This window comes from Bos indicus x Bos taurus, chromosome 2 (assembly GCF_003369695.1).
Source record: "Bos indicus x Bos taurus breed Angus x Brahman F1 hybrid chromosome 2, Bos_hybrid_MaternalHap_v2.0, whole genome shotgun sequence".
Taxonomy (NCBI): Eukaryota; Metazoa; Chordata; class Mammalia; order Artiodactyla; family Bovidae; genus Bos; species Bos indicus x Bos taurus.
The window spans coordinates 47,080,489-47,092,750 of record NC_040077.1 but is presented as its reverse complement, the minus strand read 5'-3'; the positions used below and the strand labels follow the sequence as shown (position 1 = coordinate 47,092,750).

The window sequence follows — 12,262 nt, the reverse complement described above, 5'->3', positions numbered from 1 at the left end:
CCTCTTGGGTAGTGCTGAGTGCTTATTCCAGGCCCTGCGTTTAATTAAGGTAGACACCGTTTCAGTAATTGTCCAGCTGCCTGGTACCCAGGGCCCTGGAGCTGGGATTGCTTCCTTTGTTGTGCAGTGTGCACTGGTTCCAGTATATCCACCAGATGGCACAAGTGGGGCATTACTGAAAGCTCAGCCTTTTTCTGAAAGGCTTTTTGAGGCAGAATCCATCGTTTTTTGGTTTTCCTCTCTTATTTCTCAAACTTGAGTAGTAAATAGAGTACTTTTAAGGAAATAAAATTCTCACAGATTCCTGTAGTTAATTTAAATTTATTAGTTTTTAATTTTATCTATTATTTATTTATTATAGTGCAAATTAAAAAAAAGTGTTCACTCCTTAAACTGGTAGATGTTCCACAACTATCAAGTTGAAAAAGATTTACAAAGTAGATTTAAAAAGTCGAAAATCCAAACCACCAACCTTTACTAAGCTTTACTAACTTAACAATGACAGTCTTCTGCTGAAAATGAAGAGCAACGTGACTGTAGTATGTACTGCATTCGGTGGAGTTCATCATGTGTGTCAAGACATGACAGTTCTTTCACCCTCTTTTTCTGTTAAAAATCCCTGCAGGATCACCCCTTGCTTTCAAGTCATTCTGTCTTTTCGTGGCTGGAAGGCCTCATCTTCCCATTGTCTGGATTTTACCTGAAGATGATAAAAGCTGTGACAAGAAGCACCAACTTGGTTTTGGCATAAAGCAGGTGTGGGGCTGAAGTTGGTTACAAGGTAGTCAGCTAGATAATCTAGAAGATGCGTATATTAATGCTTCAGATTTTCATGACAAGGAAAGCATACAGTTGAAAATATAGTGAAAATGAACCAAAGACCTCAGGTGCCTTTCAGTGTTGATGTAGCTGAACACTGTTATTTTGAGGACTGTACATATTTCCTACTGTTCATGGGGTTCTCAAGGCAAGAATATTGAAGTGGTTTGCCATTCCCTTCTCCAGTGGACCACATTCTGTCAGACCATGACCCGCCCATCTTGGGTGGCCCCATACGGCATGGCTTAGTTTCATTGAGTTAGACAAGGCTGTGGTCCTAGTGTGATTAGATTGACTAGTCTTCTGTGATTATGGTTTCAGTGTCTGCCCTCTGATGCCCTCTTGCAACACCTGCCATCTTACTTGGGTTTCTCTTACCTTGGATGTGGGGTATCTCTTCACGGCTGCTCCAGCAAAGCACAGCCGCTGCTCCTTACCTTGGATGAGGGGTATCTCCTCACCGCCACCCCTCCTGACCTTGAACATGGAGTAGCTCCTCTCGGCCCTCCTGTGCCTGCGCAGCCACTGCTCCTTGGACGTGGGATACCTCCTTCCGGCCGCTGTCCCTGACCTCGGGCGTGGGGTAGCTCCTCTAGGCCGCTCTGGTGCCGTCGCAGCCTGGCGCACTGTCATTATGATGCGGTGAAAGTGCTGCACTCAATATGCCAGCAAATTTGGAAAACTCAGCAGTCGCCACAGGACTGGAAAAGGTCAGTTCTCATTCCCAAAGAAAGGCCATGCCGAAGAATGCTCAAACTACCACACAATTGCACTCATCTTACACGCTAGTAAAGTAATGCTTAAAATTCTCCAAGCCAGGCTTCAGCAATATGTGAACCGTGAACTTCCAGATGTTCAAGCTGGTTGTAGAAAAGGCAAAGGAACCAGAGATAAAATTGCCAACATCCACTGGGTCATCGAAAAAGGAAGAGAGTTCCAGAAAAACATCTATTTCTGCTTTATTGACTATACCAAAGCCTTTGACTGTGTGGATCACAATAAACTGTAGAAAATTCTGAAAGACTCAGGAATACCAGATCACCTGACATGCCTCTTGAGAAATCTGTATGCAGGTCAGGAAGCAACAGTTAGAAGTGGACATGGAACAACAGACTGGTTCCATATAGGAAAAGGAATATGTCAAGGCTGTATATTGTCACCCTGCTTATTTAACTTACACGCAGAGTACATCATGAGAAACGCTGGACTGGAAGAAGCACAAGCTGGAATCAAGATTGCCAGTAGAAATATCAATAACCTCAGATATGCAGATGACACCATCCTTATGGCAGAAAGTGAGGAGGAACTAAAAAGCCTGTTGATGAAAGTGAAAGAGGAGAGTGAAAAAGTTGGCTTAAAGCTCAACATTCGGAAAACGAAGATCATGACATCTGGTCCCATCACTTCATGGGAAATAGATGGGGAAACAGTGGAAACAGTGTCAGACTTTATTTTTCTGGGCTCCAAAATCACTGCAGATGGTGATTGCAGCCATGAAATTAAAAGACGCTTACTCCTTGGAAGGAAAGTTATGACCAACCTAGGTAGCATCTTCAAAAGCAGAGACATTACTTTGCCAACAAAGGTCCGTCTAGTCAAGGCTATGGTTTTTCCAGTGGTCATGTATGGATGTGAGAGTTGGACTGTGAAGAAAGCTGAGTGCCGAAGAATTGATGCTTTTGAACTGTGGTGTTGGAGAAGACTCTTGAGAGTCCCTTGGACTGCAAGGAGATCCAACCAGTCCATTCTGAAGGAGATCAGCCCTGGAATTTCTTTGGAAGGACTGATGCTAAAGCTGAAACTCCAATACTTTGGCCACCTCATGCTAAGAGTTGACTCATTGGAAAAGACTCTGATGCTGGGAGGGATTGGGGACAAGAGGAGAAGGGGACGACAGGATGAGATGGCTGGATGGCATCACTCATCGATGGACATGAGTTTGAGTGAACTCTGGGAGTTGGTGATGGACAGGGAGGCCTGGCATGCTGCAATTCATGGGGTCACAAAGAGTCGGACATGACTGAGCAACTGAACTGAACTGTACACATATTAAAAACTATATATATATATATATATCAGGTCTAGAAATTATATCCTATTTAATAAAGTTTTGATACACTTTGATAAAATATTAGGCAAAATCGTGGTGGTAGAGCCAGAAGGCACTAACTGGGCTCTTGAAGTGCATTTGAGGATGCTTTTTTTTATTAACCACTGTGATTTCATGTTTTGAGGCATAAAGAAAACAGCTCTGGAAAAGCACTTCTGCAGTTTATAGCAGGGTCACCCAGGTGAATGTAACTACAGAAAGCCATTGAAGAGCTCAGGAGTCTGTCCTGACCCCTGGGTCTCTGATTTATGTGACATTCCCTGGATCACTGACAGTCGTTGCAGAGTAGTGCTACCTCTTTCTGGTTTTACTACTTCAGGATCTTATTGTGAGTTTATTTGTTAATTGTTTTTCTTTCTCTTTCTTCTTTTTATAAAAGTTTCTAAGTGTTTTATTTATTTTTTAATTTAGTTTTTATTTTATATTGGAGTATATAGTTGCTTTCCTGGTGGCTCAGATGATAAAAGTATCTGATTACAATGCAGGAGAGCTGGGTTTGATCCCTGGTCCCAGAATATCCCCTGGAGAAGAGAATGGCTGCCTACTCCAGTATTCTTGCCGGGAGAATCCCACGAACAGAGGAACCTGATGGGATATGGTCTATGGGGTCGCAAAGAATTGGACATGACCTAGTGACTGGCACTTCTCATAGCTGATTTACAGCGTTGTGATAGTCCCCAGTGAGCCCTGCATCCCGCTTCATTCGACATCCTGCAGAGAGGCAGAGTGACCCGTCAAGATCTGGACAACTTGTTAGTGGGGGATCCTGGTCTGAGAGCTCTGATCTGCTCTGCAGCAGTTCTCAAGGTTCCTGACCTTAGGACCTTTGACACTCCTAAAAAGCTTGGTGAACTCAAAGAGCTTTTATATTAATATTTCTGAGTTGTATCTGCTGATTGGTAGTATAAAATGCCATTTTTAATGAAAAGTAATAAATTTCCAAAACAAAAACTTAGAATGGCACTGGGTTTTGTTTTGTTTTGTTTTTACAGTTTTTTGCAGATCTCTTACTAAGCTTAAAAGACAACAGTTGGTTTCTCACATCTCCTGCAGGCCTTCTGTCTGCTGCAGTTGGGTTGTTTCAGTTGAAATATATGAAGCAAATCCAGCCTTGTCCCTCCAGACAAGGTTCCTGTCCGTTTAACAGCTAAAAAATCCATGGCGTGAAATTACGACCAGAGTACCTTTATCACGGGCTTGTGCTGGGAATTAAATGAGATCATGTGAAAGTAGAGTGAAAAGTCAATAGAGTATCTGGAAAAAATTAGACCCTGACAAATTAGACCATGAATGTTATGGGCGTGGGGACAGGCCTAAAAGGAGTAGGTGAAGCAGGACCTGGGGGAGAAAGGAAAGAAGTGACTGCAGACAGCACTGGTGTAACCTGGGACTTTGAAACTAGCATTGTGCCTTCCAAGGTGGGGATCATGGAGGAGCTGAGGGAAAGAATTCCTTCCTTCATCTCCAGCACAGTCACTGGACTTGACTCTCCCCAGTGGTACGCTTCTCAGAGTTACGAATTCAGAGCAAGTAAAACTCTCCCTCAACAGCAGGTTGCACGAGTGCCCCCGTGGGACAAATTTGGTTCTATTCAGCAGTGGTACATCTGATACAACTGGTAATTCTTACAATGTGGGGACTGAATTGTAGAAAGGCAAAAGGAAAGATAAAACTGTGTATTATTTGGATTAAGCATAAATCCACTGCAAGCAATTGCAAAAGCCAAAGTTGGTGGGGGGAAGTCTCTAACGGCTTCTTGCAAAACCCATATATAATTAGTTTCTTTCTTCAACCTTCCCCACCTCTTCTAAAGGAAGGTGATTTTATTTCTTGCTCAATCTGGTCACACATTGCCGCTCTGAGTTACTATCCCCAGTGATGCAGAGGCCCACAGACAGTCCAGTAGCAGGATGCTTGGGCCAGTATGCTTTTAGGTGAGTGAGTGGCTCCTCTGAACCATCTAAGGAGGGTCAACAGTGCCGGGTTCTCAAGGTTCACCAAGCTTGTCTGGATGGCCAGTCTCTGTTCAGAAGTCAGAAATGGTTTTTTGGGGGGCTAACCCACTGGCCTCTATATGTTATATCTGTCTTCTCCCCGGAGTTTGTCAGAGGAGGTGAACATCCAGATAGTTAGGGGATGGATGGGAGTATCCAAGTCCATCCTTGGACCTGGGGAAAAGACTACTTTGGCATACATGCCCATGAAGATCTTTAACTCAGGATGAAAAAGGTGTACCTCTAAGTAATAAAGGGCGTTTTCTTGGTAGAGTTGCTGTGTTTCCTTTCAGAACCCCTCACAATTTCAGTTCCCTCTCTATCTCCTAGAGGCGGTTAAACTAAGCAGGTTGGGCCTCCTTTGCGAACCCCCGTTTCTTCCAGACTGTTAGCCAAAACGTGCAGCAGCTTGCACATTTAAGGGAGCTGGGGGATTTGAGTGAAAGGCCTTCTATGGAAATTGTGTCGCTTCATGGTCCGCTGGAGTTATTGGGGCCGCCCCGTAGAGTCTGTGTGTCTAACGCTCAGCTCTGTCAACACGGGTAGGCTGCAGTCATCACGTTAAGCCATAATCCTACATGTAAAGTATGTGCTCAGTCTCTCCTGCAGGCATGCAGGACAGCAGCCTCATCTGACCAGAGTGAACCATGAATGATTCTGAGATCACTTGGAAAAATGAACCTGTAAGGAAAGTGAAATGGGCATTTCAAAGGTACTATTTAGAAAGCATTCTTGAGCCTATTGGTTTTCAGCTCAAAATAGATTTAAATGACAACTATGATTATGCTTTTAGGGTTTTCATTTCTGGTGCTAATAAAGCACACAGTCTTACCAGAGAGTCTCCTCTGGTAAAGATGCTCTTTCCAAAAACAGATCTCTTTCCCTCTATCTGACTTCTAAAAATGACGGGAATATAAGATGGCTTTATATTTTTAATGCAGCAGCTTTGTAATTGTGAGCAATTGCACTATTGGGAACAAGAAATGGTAGTTATTGTATGATCTCCCTGACTATTTGTTTTTTGAGTGGGAGAAGAGGTAATATTCTAAAAAGGAATGTGTTCTCTTTTTTTCTACTCAATTTGTATTCCTTGTTCCCTTTCCCCCACCACCTACTTTGCTCTTATCTACTTTTAAAATCCCTTTTCCACACTCTGATTTTTTCCCCATTTATTTATAATTTATATCCTACTTATTTATACAAAATATGTGAGGTTTCTTACAATATTATAACACATGAATCAGGAGAGTGAAGACAAAAAAATTAGGGAGAGAGCGTTGTAGTAGGAAGCTGAGATATTGATCACAGTTGAGCACCAAGTTTGAATGTAAGGCTCCTCGGGGCAAAAACAGATGTGTGTCCACTTGAAGTCCCCTCTTTTTTTTTTTTTTAGGTATAATTGCTTTATGATCTTATATTAGTTTCAGGTGTTCAACATAGTGATTTAAAATTTTTATAGATTGTACTCCATTTATTGTTGTTATAAAATACTGGCTATTATTTCCTGTGCTTCGCAGTATATCCTTGTAGCTTACTTATTTTTTGCATGGTGATTTGTCCCTCTTAATCCCCTCCTTCTGTCTTGCCCCTGCCCCTTCCCTCCCTCCACTGACAATTGCTCATTTGTTCTCTATATCTGTGCGTGTGTTTCTTTTCTGTTGTGTTCACTAGTTTCTGTTTTTTAGACTCCACGTATAAGTGATAGCATACAGTGTTTGTCTTTCTGTCCGACTTACTTGACTTAATAATGCTCTCCCAGTCCATCATCCATGTTGTTGCAAATGACAAAACTTCATTCTTGTTGATGGCCAAGTAGCATTCCATTATGTATCTACATGAAGTTTTTACAATCAAAAGAGCAGTTGGGTTTTTCTTAGTGACTGTCACATTTCCTGTGCCTGGCACTTCCCATGTATTCCTTAAGGATGAGGCTGTACTAAGCTCTCCTGTCACCCACTCCCCACCCCACAAGCACCATGATCTCTGCACAAAACCCACAGGCAGGACCCCAGACAGACCGGGGCTTCCAGCTGGTGTGAGGAGGTTGAGACTTTTGTTTCTTGCTGAAAGTAGAGTTCACTGGAGTTGGTCCGAAGGCTGACGAATGGCTGGCCTCTGAGTCAGAACTGGTCACATTTCATCCTGGAGACTTGACAGTGATCAGATGAACATCTGGTGGGACGTGGAGTGACATCAGAGAGGGCCTACTGTGTAACTTCATCACCCTGGGGAGACAAAACAGTGCCTTTCAGGACTGGGAGTCTCTGCCTTGAGAGAGCTTGGCTTGGGGGGCTTTGTCTGACCTGCCTGGATGTCTTCAAGTGCTGGCAAGTGAGAATTGGTGTTTGAGTTCCCCCAAGGATGAGAAAATGAATTCTGTTTCTCCAAATATCTGTCATTTCAATAGGCACTGACTTTTGGAAGACACTGTGAAAAGTGAAAGTGAAAGTGTTAGTCCCTCAATCATGTCCAACTCTTTGTGACCCCGTAGACTGTAGCCCACCAGGCTCCTCTGTCCATGAAATTCTCTAGGCAAGAATACTGGAGCGGGTAGCGCATTCCCTTCTCCAGACGATCTTCCCAACCCAGGGATTGAACTTGGGTCTTCCACACTGTAGGCAGATTCTTTAGCACCTGAGTCATTAGGGAAGAGACTATTGTCTTGGAGCAAAAGCACGAAGTAGGAGGCTGTGCTGTCCAGTAGGCTCACTGCTCAGCACACAGGTGACTTCTGAGCACTTGACTTGTGGCCAAGTCCACCCTAAGATGTATGGAAAGTGCAAAAACACACCAGTTGACAAACACTGGCAAAAAAGACTGTGAACTATCTCAGTAGTAACATTTTAATGTAAAACATCTCAATCTCTAATAATTACTTATGTGGCCACCTGAACATTTATTAATAAAATTAAATGTGTGGCTCACATGGTATTTCTGTTGGGACAGCTCTGGTCTAAATATCTAAAATTAAAACTTTTTTTCCCCCTAAGGAGTGAATTTCTATTGTGTTCTCTAACTCCTATGTTCTTTCTCTCTTTGATTCTCTTTCAACAGATATGACTCTCCACGTAGCATGTCAAGGACTACATTAATCACCAGTTCCGTTATTTTTCTCCCTTCTACACTTTCCATTTTCTTTTACACTTGCTTACCCCAGCCATCTGCAGTACACCAGTTTCAGATATTTGAGCTGTATAGAGTTTCTGTGTACAGATGCGTGCTTGGACTTTTCTCAAGAAATCTGAAGGGAACGCTGACAGAAGACCCACTTACTCCTGGGACCCGTTGCTCTGGCCTTGGGCCTGGGGCACTGGGTGGTCCCTGGGTGGTTCTTGGAGACTCGTTTCTCGGCAGCCATGTCCCAGCAAACACCACTCCCTGAGGGGGAACAACCAAGTGCCGTGGAGGTGGGGACTCCTGCTCCACCACCACAACTGTCTGGTTTCCTGTAAAATAAACACATTACTTTGTATTTTTAGGGAACACAAAAATGCTGCTATAGGGTTTAAATTTTTCATTCTGAACACTTTTCCAAAACAAGTCACCCCAAAGATGCATTTTGAATACCCTGGTCACATCTTTGGATCTGTAAAATACACCTTTTAGTATGGCACCCTTTAAAATGCAAAGCATATTTGTTCAAGGCAGAAAAACAATCTGACAGTAGCATTGTAGACAGGGTTCATTCAGACACATCTGTGTAAATGCAAAAAGTCATAGCATTCACCTCTGAGCTGCTTGTTACTGAACCTGCAGTGACTAGTCTCAGACAGCCCAGGTAAAACATCATTCCTTCAGACGTGTTGAAAATACTGCAAAGTTGGATGAGTGGAAATGGGGCTGCCTCCCTCCTCACTTCCTCCTCCCTGAACACAGGAGCTAGCTTAGGGGATGGCCTCTTCTCTAGGGAACCATCGTAAGCTGGTGGGGATACTGCTGATGAAATCCAGGATCGTTCCAGCCGTTTAAAAAGAAGCCCTAGAGGGAAAGTGACATATTTTTGTGCCTATGAATGTTGTTGTATTAATCCATCCTTACTGACTGTTTAGGTGAGTTCTCTCTTTGGCAGCAAATAGATAGGTTTCTCTTAGGCAGAATTTGAAGAAATCAGTGTGGGTGGATTTTTCAGTTCAGCTGTCGTTTCATTCAAATACATGACTCTAAAGCTGATTCAACTTTTATTTCTAGTTGTGCATATTAAAATGATCAATGTCCAAGTAGTAAAGTTTCCAGGGAAACTGACAAGGATTCACTTCAGTTAGTCTCATGTGCTGCTACTTGTTTGGGTAAATCTGAGGGTTAAGTCAACGATGACCAAACCCATCTCATTGAAAGAACTCATGCTATGCTTGTGCCGACCTGGGATGAGTGAGCTGGTTCTATCCCTGCTGTTTTCACCATTGGAATGAAATTATGCCAGGAGAGACATGGTGCTTTCTCATTGCTGGTGGGTGGGAGATAGTTCGTGTGTGTGTGCGCTCATGCATGTGTATAAAAAGCACTAAAAAGCGAATTGATTTCCAAACTTCTTGTGTAAAATTTCTCTAACCAAGAAAAGCTGCTTTGACTTAATTTATTTGTTAAATGTTGCACTTTATGTGTGTTTTGTTTTGAGGGGCAGGTAGTAAGGCAAGAGAAGAGGGTGAATTCCACTGAAGTATTTATTTCATAAGAATGACAGGTTTGCATTCATTTACATTTTTAAAGCTTCTTGTTTGATTTTTTTTTTAACATTGTTGATAGTGCTCCAGTGCTATTTGCTGTCTGACAGAAAGATCCTTGTAGAGCAGGTTTGACAAACCTTATCAGATAATAAATAACATATGCCATAGATTATAACCTTGCTGTTAATATGGTTGCCTCTGATTTTAGAAGCTAAAATTGGTCCTTAAGAGGATTGCCAGTTAATAAACTGTCATAACCACTGTTGTGGTTATGCTGTCTTATGCAACTGTATAACTCTGTGTTTGGAAATTGAACAAAGGTGAGGAATTCTTCCTTTTGGGTTTTCTTGGTAATAGATTATTTTAGATTCTTTACAAAGTCATTTTTCCCTGGTCACCCCCTTTCTAATTCTAAAGGAGTCTTTGACCTGTTCATGTTTCTAAAAGAAACATTCACTTGTAGTTCCATATTTCTTGACCTCTGTCAGGGATTCACGAAATTCAGTTCACTTTTATTCATAGAGAAAGTTGGCTTTGATGTCTCTTAAAGATGATTCTGCTAGTTGCTGATCAGCCAGTCAGTTCACCTAGCTTCAGTCTTTCAGGACCTCTAAACTAACTTTCCTACCCTGTGACTAAAAGGCAGATCATTGGAATGGATTATGCAGTATAATCAAATGAATCCCTAAATGTTACTTTGCTTAATAAGGTAATATCAGGACGATATACTTTATAGAATCACTTTTGTTAAAAGCCACATTTATGCAATTTTCACTTTCTTAGACTACCATTCTTTACATTTGTACTCCAGATGTGAAAACTACGTTTGTGAATGGCTGAGCCTATGATGATATTTTTTGGTTGTATGCTGCTTTTTGCTAGAGTGTGTATGTATGTGTGTGTGTGTTTCTCCTCTATGAATAATTTTATATTTCAAGCTAATTCTTGAAAGTTTACTCTTTGACGCTAAAAGGGAATAACCAGATGATTTCTACAGATAATCTCTCCCTGCAGGATGGTGGATTGTTGAATCAGAGGAATGCTGTTTGAGATATCAACATTTATGGTTGGAGACAAAAATATATTAATGCCAAGTAGGTTTTTGTCAGTTACTGGAGAATTCTGTATAAATGCATCATCTCTTCCAATGCTGTACAATTTGCCTTGTGGAATGGCAGATAGTAGGGAAGACAATAAGTGTGGATTAAGACTTTAAAGGAAATAGTATTATATGATTAAGAAAATTAGAATTTGTAGAAATATTGGGATAAATGAAGTAAAAAGGACTGTCTAGAATGTAGCATCCATCTAGAGAGTTTTTGAAGCCCTACTTTCATGGGGGGAAGTGATTTTCCTGTCCAAAGGCCAGACTAAGCCATCTCCAAGACTCACGGGGAGATTATCACTTCTTTTTTCCTGGTGGAATAACTGAAAGCAAATAAAAATTCTCAACAGTCTCCTTTTGAAGTGTATTTTTTAAGCTGGGCAGAAAATATTTAGACTCTGCCTTTATGACCCAGTAGGGAAGTTGTTTGTTGGCAGGGGGTAGGAGGTAGGGGACTGGGGTAAGATTTCATTTCTAAGTTGTCTCACACTGCATATCTTAAGCAAGCTACGGGAACCGTCATAGTCTAAAATGCCTTCACTGAACATTAACAGCTTAGACTTTTTAAAAAATCCTGAATAAGGTCAAGGTAACAGCCGAAGGAAGCACCATTCCGTGAAGTCTACTTACATATTTACAAATCTGTTCATCAGTTTAAATATTTTTCACTGTGTGTGGATATAAGGGGAATAGGGCAATTCTGTAGAATTATCCATGTCTAGTTTGTAAAGTATGTTGTGTGTACTGCAGATGTGTGTTCTCTGGGCTTTATGTATTTGTACAGTAGCTTTCATTAAAAAAAAAAAAAAAACTTGTGGATGAATTTGTTTTGGTGGTGTGAGGGGGAGAATGGCAGTTTGTATCGAGTTATGATGCTGTAATATAGTACATGTAACAAAAGAGCTGGAAGTAACCCTCCCCTGGCCCATGGACAATTTTGGTTATCTTCTAGGTTCTAAAATGAAGATCTATGGATACTCTGGCAGACTGCATGTTGTATAATTTGAAAAATACTAAAAGTGGAAAATAAAATTGAATTAAACTTTGGCTGATCTGTTTTTTCTTATCTGAGTCATCTTAATGGCACTCTCCTTGCAGTCCTCAATGCCAGTGTGAGGATGGGCCATTTTCTGGCCTCGAAGGAGTTCATTTTAGGGAACAGGGCTCAAATTCAAAGCCTGAGCAAAGTCAACCTTTACCTCTTTGTCTTTTGCTTTGCTTGAATGTCTGTTTTTAAATTTTTCCTTCATTGAGGATCCAAGAAAACCTGACCTTTGTTTCTTCAGCACTGAAAAGACGGCCACTGATGTCAGTAAGTGTCTTAACTTTTTAAAAAGTATGATTGAGTTAGTGCGATAGACCAATGTATTAGCTGAATTTCTGAATTTCTTCTTGAACAAGAAGGATTTGTTCTAATAATATGTTTTACTTCATGGGCATTCTTCAACTAATGCATTGGAGCTCTGCATATGTTGAAAGGTTACTGGCATCTTTTGACAATTGTTGGGGTGTTTGAATTCCTGTTTTAACCTACTGATTATTGCTGTTTTGTTTATTTGGCTGTGCTGGG

General features: G+C 41.5%; 1 protein-coding gene across 2 annotated transcripts in view; it reads left to right on the top strand.

Moving 5' to 3' along the window:
* Positions 1–11,739, top strand: part of KIF5C (kinesin family member 5C) — a 159,412-nt gene extending 147,673 nt beyond the window's left edge. The window contains exon 26 of one of the 2 annotated variants that reach the window (XM_027561223.1): positions 7,978–11,739. The gene's annotated coding sequence lies outside the window, so the exon portion shown is untranslated. Of the gene's footprint in view, positions 1–3,414; positions 3,885–7,977 lie in introns of those variants that run through there. The other variant, XM_027561231.1, reaches the window with a different exon arrangement.
* The last annotated feature ends 523 nt before the right edge of the window (positions 11,740–12,262 follow it).